Here is a 7,475-nt window from a genome sequence, read left to right as displayed (position 1 = left end):
AAAGTTTCGTCGGAACGAATTTACGGAAAATCAATTAACAAACGGAGACGTAACAATATGTAGTTGGGTATTTTAAAAACGAAAACTTACGAACACAAATAAACTAAAGGTAAAATTGAAAATAGAACAAAGTACTCACGTTCTATGTTTAAGGATAAGTTTCGCAGCATACAGATTATTAGATTATTGTTACGACGGCGGAAGTCACGTGACGCTGCTGGCGCATTGGCGCTGCTGGCATGTTCGAGGAGTTTCTCGAATGATCGTGAATTTCCTAGTTTGTTCGGGACGCACTTTTTTTGAGTATATAAGCCCGGAAAATAAAAAGAGAGAGAAATAATTGAGTCAAACGAACAGTAGGCACCGTAAGTAAAGTGTGTGAATCACTGCGATTTATAGCGTGTGTTATAAAGGTTGTTAAGTTTAGAGTGACTGTGGAAATTCTGTGTATTACAAAAAGTTGTATCGAGAAAGAATAAACTAGTTTTAATCAAGAAGGGACTTGTATCGCTGAAGTACCTCGGAAAGAATTTTTCGGGAAATTATCAAACAAGCAGATATGTAACATTATTTTTACTTATTAAACCTTAAAAACCAACTACAATAACATGTCAGTAAATTAACACAAAATAAAATAAAATACACGTACGTGTCTTGCTTAACATGTTCCAACTAGTCTTTTTCTATTTATCAAAACTGTTTTTAATCCAGTTTCAAAGGTTGTTCTAGATATCCATTAAAATATTTTTCTTGATCTATTAAAGTTAGGTAAACATCGAAGTGCTTCCATAGCCATTCTCGTCCGTTACTCTTATCGCCTGGCCAATGCAGTTTCCTATAATACAGTTGTCTAGTTTGATTTGTTCAGTATCAGTGGAAGAAGCTGCTTTTAATATAGAAACAAATCAATGTCTTAAATGGAAAAGACGATCTAGTACGGTTCGGTAGTTAGGGCTACGCAATCGAATCGCATTACAGAATATGATCGCTATTTCAGGCGTAGTGGTTTTATTATGTGATGGCCAATCCCACTTTTCGTTGATAAAGAATAGCATAATGTTGGTGATGGGTGATGTTGACTAGCTGTCTTCCCTCCAGTTTCTCCAGTTTAAATTAAGGACGACTAGCGCAAATAACCCTCGTGTAGCTTCGCGCGAAATTCAACAAAGGAAATAAATAAAGACAATAATGAATTACTTGTGAGTGCTGACGATTATAATTTACGTTTTAACTTTTATAATGACTGTGTTCATAGTATTAAATCCAGCAAACTGTAGAGCAAGTGTGTATTTTCTCTCAGTAGCTTGACCAGCCAATACTATCGTTATTAACTTTCGCTCCCCGTGTATCAGTGGTAACTTTACGGAATTACAAAGATAAAATCCGGGATTAAATTCCTCGCAATGGACAGACTGCATATAGCCCATCGCGTAGCCTTGCAATAACAACAACAACAAAAATTAACTTTCATGTAGTTTTTCCACAAACACTTGAGAAAAGTTACTGTTCTCGAAAATGATTGTAGGAAAATTCACTCCCGTTAACTTGACTCCCACTATTATCACTTCCCGGCAATTTCACTCCCTGTAATAATTTGTTAATGTCAAAAATATTTTTTAGTATTCCCTAACCTAACCTAAGTTCTTCTTTCTAGATATAATCCAGAAAACAATATGGACTTTTTATGAGGAATAGGTCATAACTTGCATCACTTTTAATAAATTTTACTTTTATTGTTGATTATAGTCTGACATTAATAATTTATTACAGGGAATGAAATGCATGGGGAATCAAGTTACCAGTTACCCTCGAAAATGTTTATGATAGTTAAAACCTATTTATAAATCACTTATTTAATCTGTTTCGAAGCGACTTCTTCAAATTGCTTATCATTTTCCAAAACGCTATAATTGTAAAAGAAAACTGATTACAAACTAATTATTATAGGTTTTTTGTTTGTTTATCTTTTAATCTTAATTTTTTCACACTTCACTATTAGAATTAGTTATTAGTGTGGGGGGAGGAGGGCTTATCTCCCCAAATAAACCGTCCCTCATGGGCCGTTAATCTCACCAATTCAAAAAGATCGAAAGAGGGCATATGTGAGTCATTGAGCATAGTTTATTAATTTAGGAAAATGAACCGATTCTTCCCAATTGTGCAATCCTCCCGTCCGACAGACATGCGACAGAATAGCTTACTCAAACAAAAGATTCATTCCCCGCCTATGATCGAAGGTCCTTTCTCAACCTAACTGCATGATTACGTAACTAACAGTTATTTTGATTCATTCAGAGCAATCGACTCTCTAACTGACGGCTTAAGCAATGCGTTACGCTAAAAGGCATTCTGTAGACTGTGGTAGCAACAAGCGTGCATGCCACTAAATAAATTATCACACGGTATTCTAGGATGTTCGATAAGTTATTGAAAGTTCTTCTGCTATATATATACATATATTTTTTTTCGAGAAAATGCTGGTGATTTGAAGATAAACACCTTTTAATTTTGTCCCTTTCCAAAACAGTAGTAATCTATCTACATACCAAAGTATCAACTAATATACCAAAAGGTATTGTTAGTGAATAAATAGATGTTTTAAATTTAATTTGCAAGGAAAATTTTGAAAAGCAAGATATAACGTGATCACAAGAGTGCAGTTGTTCATATTATTTGTCAACTAGCAGATGCCCGGTGAAACAATTAAACAGTAATTTTCCTAAAAATAGTAATGAATAAATGAAAAATGTGCAGTCTACTCAGTCCGTTAAATCAGAATGTATATGCAATATGATTGTCTAGTGAGCCGTTTGCAACCGTCTTTTGTCATTCCATGTGTTATTTCAACAAGGAAAATTGCACTGCGTTTGTTTTTTAAACAGAGGAGACCGAATACAATGTATTGTTGGTAAAATGTTTGGGTTTCGATGCAATTGGTGCATACAGTACATTAGAGCGTTCAGCTTTGCTAAGTAGCCACTGGGATTTTTTCTGCTGGATGCCACCATTCCTTGTTGTTGTTTTTTTACTGAGTGCAAGGAAAGACTACCGAAGTGAGCGCTTTTTGACAGTTGCTATTTCTATAAGAAGTGTCAAAAGGGAGATATTCACTTCAAATAAATTTATTTGACATGGAACAATAAAATCATGCATGTATATAATACCGATATGAAATATATATATATATCAAACAAAAACAAATATATAATCAAACACTTTCCTCTATTTATGCGTTGTTTTTTTTTTTCGTTCATCTCCTGTCTTTGAAATATTTCTTTCAATCAGTCGAAGGACAAAGCCCCGTTTTTTCGTAAAATTACCTCACAAAAAGAAAAGCCTAGTAGTTAGGGTTATCGACACCCAACCTGCGGATCGCGGGCTCGAATCCCCGTCATCGAACATGCTCGCCTTTTCAGATGTGGGGGCGTTATAATGTGACGGTCATTCCCATTATTCGTCAGTAAAAGAGTACTTTTGATCTCAATAAGTTTTTTTCGATTGATCGTCCAGCACATGCAAAGACTGACGGATCTATATGAAATTTTAGGAATTGCCAAAAACAAAAGAGTAATTTTTCTGTAACTACACTCTTGGAAATAAGCATTTTGATATATATATGCGTATATATTTTACGATGTATATACAGAGACATCTCAAAGTAAATAGATTTTGTTTTTAATTATGCACAAAACTACACAAGGGCTATCTGTGCTCTGCCCACCACGGGTATCGAAACCCGGTTTCTAGCGTTGTAAGCCCGCAGACATTCCGCTGTGCCACTGGGGGGCAAGTAAATAGACACCATAATGTTTATTCAATAGGCACTTAATTAAGAAAGGCATCCAACGGCTCCCATGGTCAAGTCAGTCACCTGATATAAGCCCCATCGAACATGTCTGGGCCATACTTGCTAGAGCAGTGAGAAGTTCCAGAAAACCAGCGACCCCTGGAGAGCTACTTGATGTTTTTCGTGCAGCTTGGGTCAAGATCCTACAGGAGAAAATTACAGAACTCGTCGATTCCATGCCAGAACGAGTCAAAGCACTGAAAAATGCTAGTGGCAAATCGACTAAGTACTGATGCACATTTGTAAACATTTTTGTCAAGTTGATAATGTGAGATAAATAACTATTGAAAAAAATCATGGTGTCAATTTACTTTTGAGATGTCCCTGTATACATATATATATTCCCCCTTTGTCCCGCCCTTGCTGATTACGTTTACTTAGAATGGGCTTTTAATAACTGTACTAACAAGGGGATTTCTGATTAGTAGTTCGTGGAAACTTGGGAGGGTTTGAATATTTTAATCATGATTAAAATTAAAAATGAAATTGGCGGCAGGCAAGGATGGTGAAGGCCGAGGCTGTCGACAAAGGGTTACGGCCCATAGTCAGGGTCACAAGTTGGCGGGGTATAATAAATCCAATGACGTGGAATTTGTTGTGTGAGGAAACAGGATTACCCCGAAAAACCCACTTTCACAGGACAGTCACCGAATAGACTGTGTGTACTGTGTCCAAGCTGTAAGGCAAAAACTGTAAGACATGGAATTAGTTAGATAATATGTATATAGGTGTAGATGTCGACGTCACGTAAGCCAGATGAGTTGACCTTGGAGATTAACCAATCATAACTGGATACATTGGTATCAGGTTTAGTTTGCACAAAAGAAATGTGTACATTACATGAAAGATGTAAGAGTAATAATAGATAAAAAAAAGATGTTAAAACAGTTTTCATAGGATAGAAAAATAAAATAAAAAAGTGGATGGCAATTAAAGAAAATGATAATGTAAAGCAATATATAGGAAATAACAATAATATAAAGACATAGAAACACGAATAATAATGTGAATAATACTAATAGTTTGTTTTGTTTGTTTGTTTTTAATTATGCACAAAGCTACACAAGGGCTATCTGTGCTCTGCCCACCACGGGTATCAAAACCCGGTTTCTAGCGTTGTAAGTCCGCAGACATACCGCTGTGCCACTGGGGGGCAATACTAATAGTAAAAAATAAAAAAATGAATTTAATTACAAAGTTTTTTGTTAGACATTGATTCCATTCGACATTACAGTATTTAACAATGGTATTCAGTAAGCTTCTTTTTAATTTTTCTGTTTTCGTTTGATATAAAATTTGTCTTTATGACTGTTACCTTAATCAAGTTCATGTCTTCAAGAGAGGGGTCAGGTACGTTGAAGTGTTTTGAGATTGGAAGTTCTTTGTTCATTTTGAAGATTTGTGGTGTAGCAGTTCTGATCTGACCTACATACTAGAAGTTACAATTTCGGCACTGTATTAAGTTGTTTTTTGTAGAGCAGGCTATGGGTTTGGAGATTTTAAACTGTATTTATCAAAACATTTGTCAGTTTTCTGCATGAACTTGCAGGTTTGGCAACGCTTGCTATTACAGGGGTGACTTCCACCTGGCGAAAACATAAAGTTAAACTAAATGTGATTTGAAAGTTTTATTTCTTCTGAAAGAAGCAAAAGGAATTTCAGTAAAAATGGATTTTAGTCGATCATTAAATTGAAGGAGGTAAAAATGTTTTTTTCAGTATCCGGGTTTTTTTATTATTATTTTGGGTGAGAGGTAATAACCAGTGGAACACGAGACGAATTTATTTTAGGTAATCGTTTTAAGGCAGATTCGCGTGGAATATTGTCAGCTTTTTTAATTTGTCGAACAGCAGTGTTCTGCTTATAACCTCTTCCGATCACAGTCTGCTTTAATTAACGAATCAATGTGACAATCATAGTTCTTGCTGTCAGAGTAGAGTTTCTTTAATCTAAGCACTTGAGTAGATGTAATATTGCGTTTGGTGAGTGGAGGGTGACAGCTTTGAAAATGTAAGTATTGTGGTCACTAACTTTAATAATGAGTTATATATTCAGACAAAAGACACAGCTATGGGGACCAAGATGACTCCAAACTATGCCAAAATTTGTATTGGAGACTTAGAGACGAGGCTGTTGGAAAGTTGTACAAACAAACCAAACTTTTGAAGACTCTACATTGATGACATTTTTTTTTTTCATTTGGGTAGGAGACGAAGATTCCGTCTACAAACATGTACATTTAGTCTCTCTATATACTTGTATTAACTTCATTCTAAGTTACTCCAATACCCAAATAGGTTTCTTAGGTATCTACCTAACATTAAGAGATGAAGTTCTACATATTGATTTATATCGAAAACCAATTGATAGTAAGAACTACGGATGCACGGGTAGTAAAATTTGGCCGAATACTGGGTCCAGGTACCCGGCCACTAAACCTCGGCCGGGGCCGGGTTCTACCCCACCTCCCAAAAAAACAAAAATTAGAAACAAAATTGACGTTTATTACATTTAACCAATAATCACCAATAGAACATTCCAGTTTTAATTTCAACTTTCAAAATTAACTAACAAAAATGTCCACACTAGTTTGCAGAATGCCTGTATTTTTACCTTGACCTTTTTGTGTGATAATATTGCCAGCGGCGCTGAAAGCCCGTTCGTTGTCTACACTGGTCGGAGATATGAAAAGATAACGCCTTGCTATCCTGACCATTGTGGGAAATCGAGCTTCATTTGACTTCCAAAAGTGAGGCCAGTGAAAGTAAACGCAGAAACAGCGATGTTGACACGTTTCAGAATCATTATTCCAATTAATGGCTAGCCCCAACTTCTGAAACCCTAATCCCTATTGTTCTCAAAAACCCCACCTTCCCCAGAAACACACTTCTCAAGCCGGGCCTGTTAGTAACCTCTGTTGTTCTCTTAATCCCCAACTTTCAGCGGGCGGTCAGTCTTTGTTGTTCGGAACACGTTTTTTAAACTAAGTCAATTATTGGCTGTAACTTTCAGTACCGCGTAAGTTGCTACAAAGATTAGGGCTTAGATGCAATTTTCAATTACCCAGAGCTGAGTATTACCGAATAGTCCAATATCCGGCCGGGGCCGAATACCTGTGCATCCCTAGTAAGAACTAATTCAGCTAAATCTATAATAGTGTTGGGTTTTTCTAGTTTCAAAAGAGAAAATTCACGAGCTTTAAGGCCTTCGTCTTGGTGAATGTTTGTGTACGGAGAAGAAACGTCCATAATACAGAAGGTGCTCTGGACAAGTGTGCAAATATATGTATATTAAATAGCAGTTTTATACAAGTTGACAAAGTTTCAGCCAGAAATATGGTTCATTGAAAAGTCGGTCAAAAGTTCACATTCAAGCAGAAGTCTAAATTGTAACTAAAGTGTAAGTATCACCTCAACATCATTTGGATCAAGGAAAAACGATACAACTGGTTATAAGTCAAAGATTAAATATTTTCTTTATATATAACAGGTACGAAACTAATGTATGATGTGTATACCATCAACTACATAACACTGAGTGGTCACAAGTAAATAGACACCACCTTTTCAGGAAAATTTAAAATTTTCAGTCATATTCACATGAATTGATATATTTATAATTTAATTAA

The 7,475-nt window shown here is 35.8% G+C and overlaps 1 protein-coding gene across 3 annotated transcripts in view; it reads right to left on the bottom strand.

The window, feature by feature from the left end:
- The window catches only part of LOC106468221, a 27,434-nt gene that overhangs the window by 15,970 nt on the left and 3,989 nt on the right, over nucleotides 1-7,475 (bottom strand). Inside the window, exon 1 of one of the 3 annotated variants that reach the window (XM_022396553.1) lies at nucleotides 140-290. The exons of the other annotated variants lie outside the window; for them this stretch is intronic. The gene's annotated coding sequence lies outside the window, so the exon portion shown is untranslated. Of the gene's footprint in view, nucleotides 1-139; nucleotides 291-7,475 lie in introns of those variants that run through there. 3 annotated transcript variants of the gene reach the window in all.

This window comes from Limulus polyphemus, unplaced genomic scaffold, assembly GCF_000517525.1.
Source record: "Limulus polyphemus unplaced genomic scaffold, Limulus_polyphemus-2.1.2 Scaffold2920, whole genome shotgun sequence".
NCBI classification, from domain to species: domain Eukaryota; kingdom Metazoa; phylum Arthropoda; class Merostomata; order Xiphosura; family Limulidae; genus Limulus; species Limulus polyphemus.
This window is presented reverse-complemented; position numbering and strand designations above follow the sequence as displayed.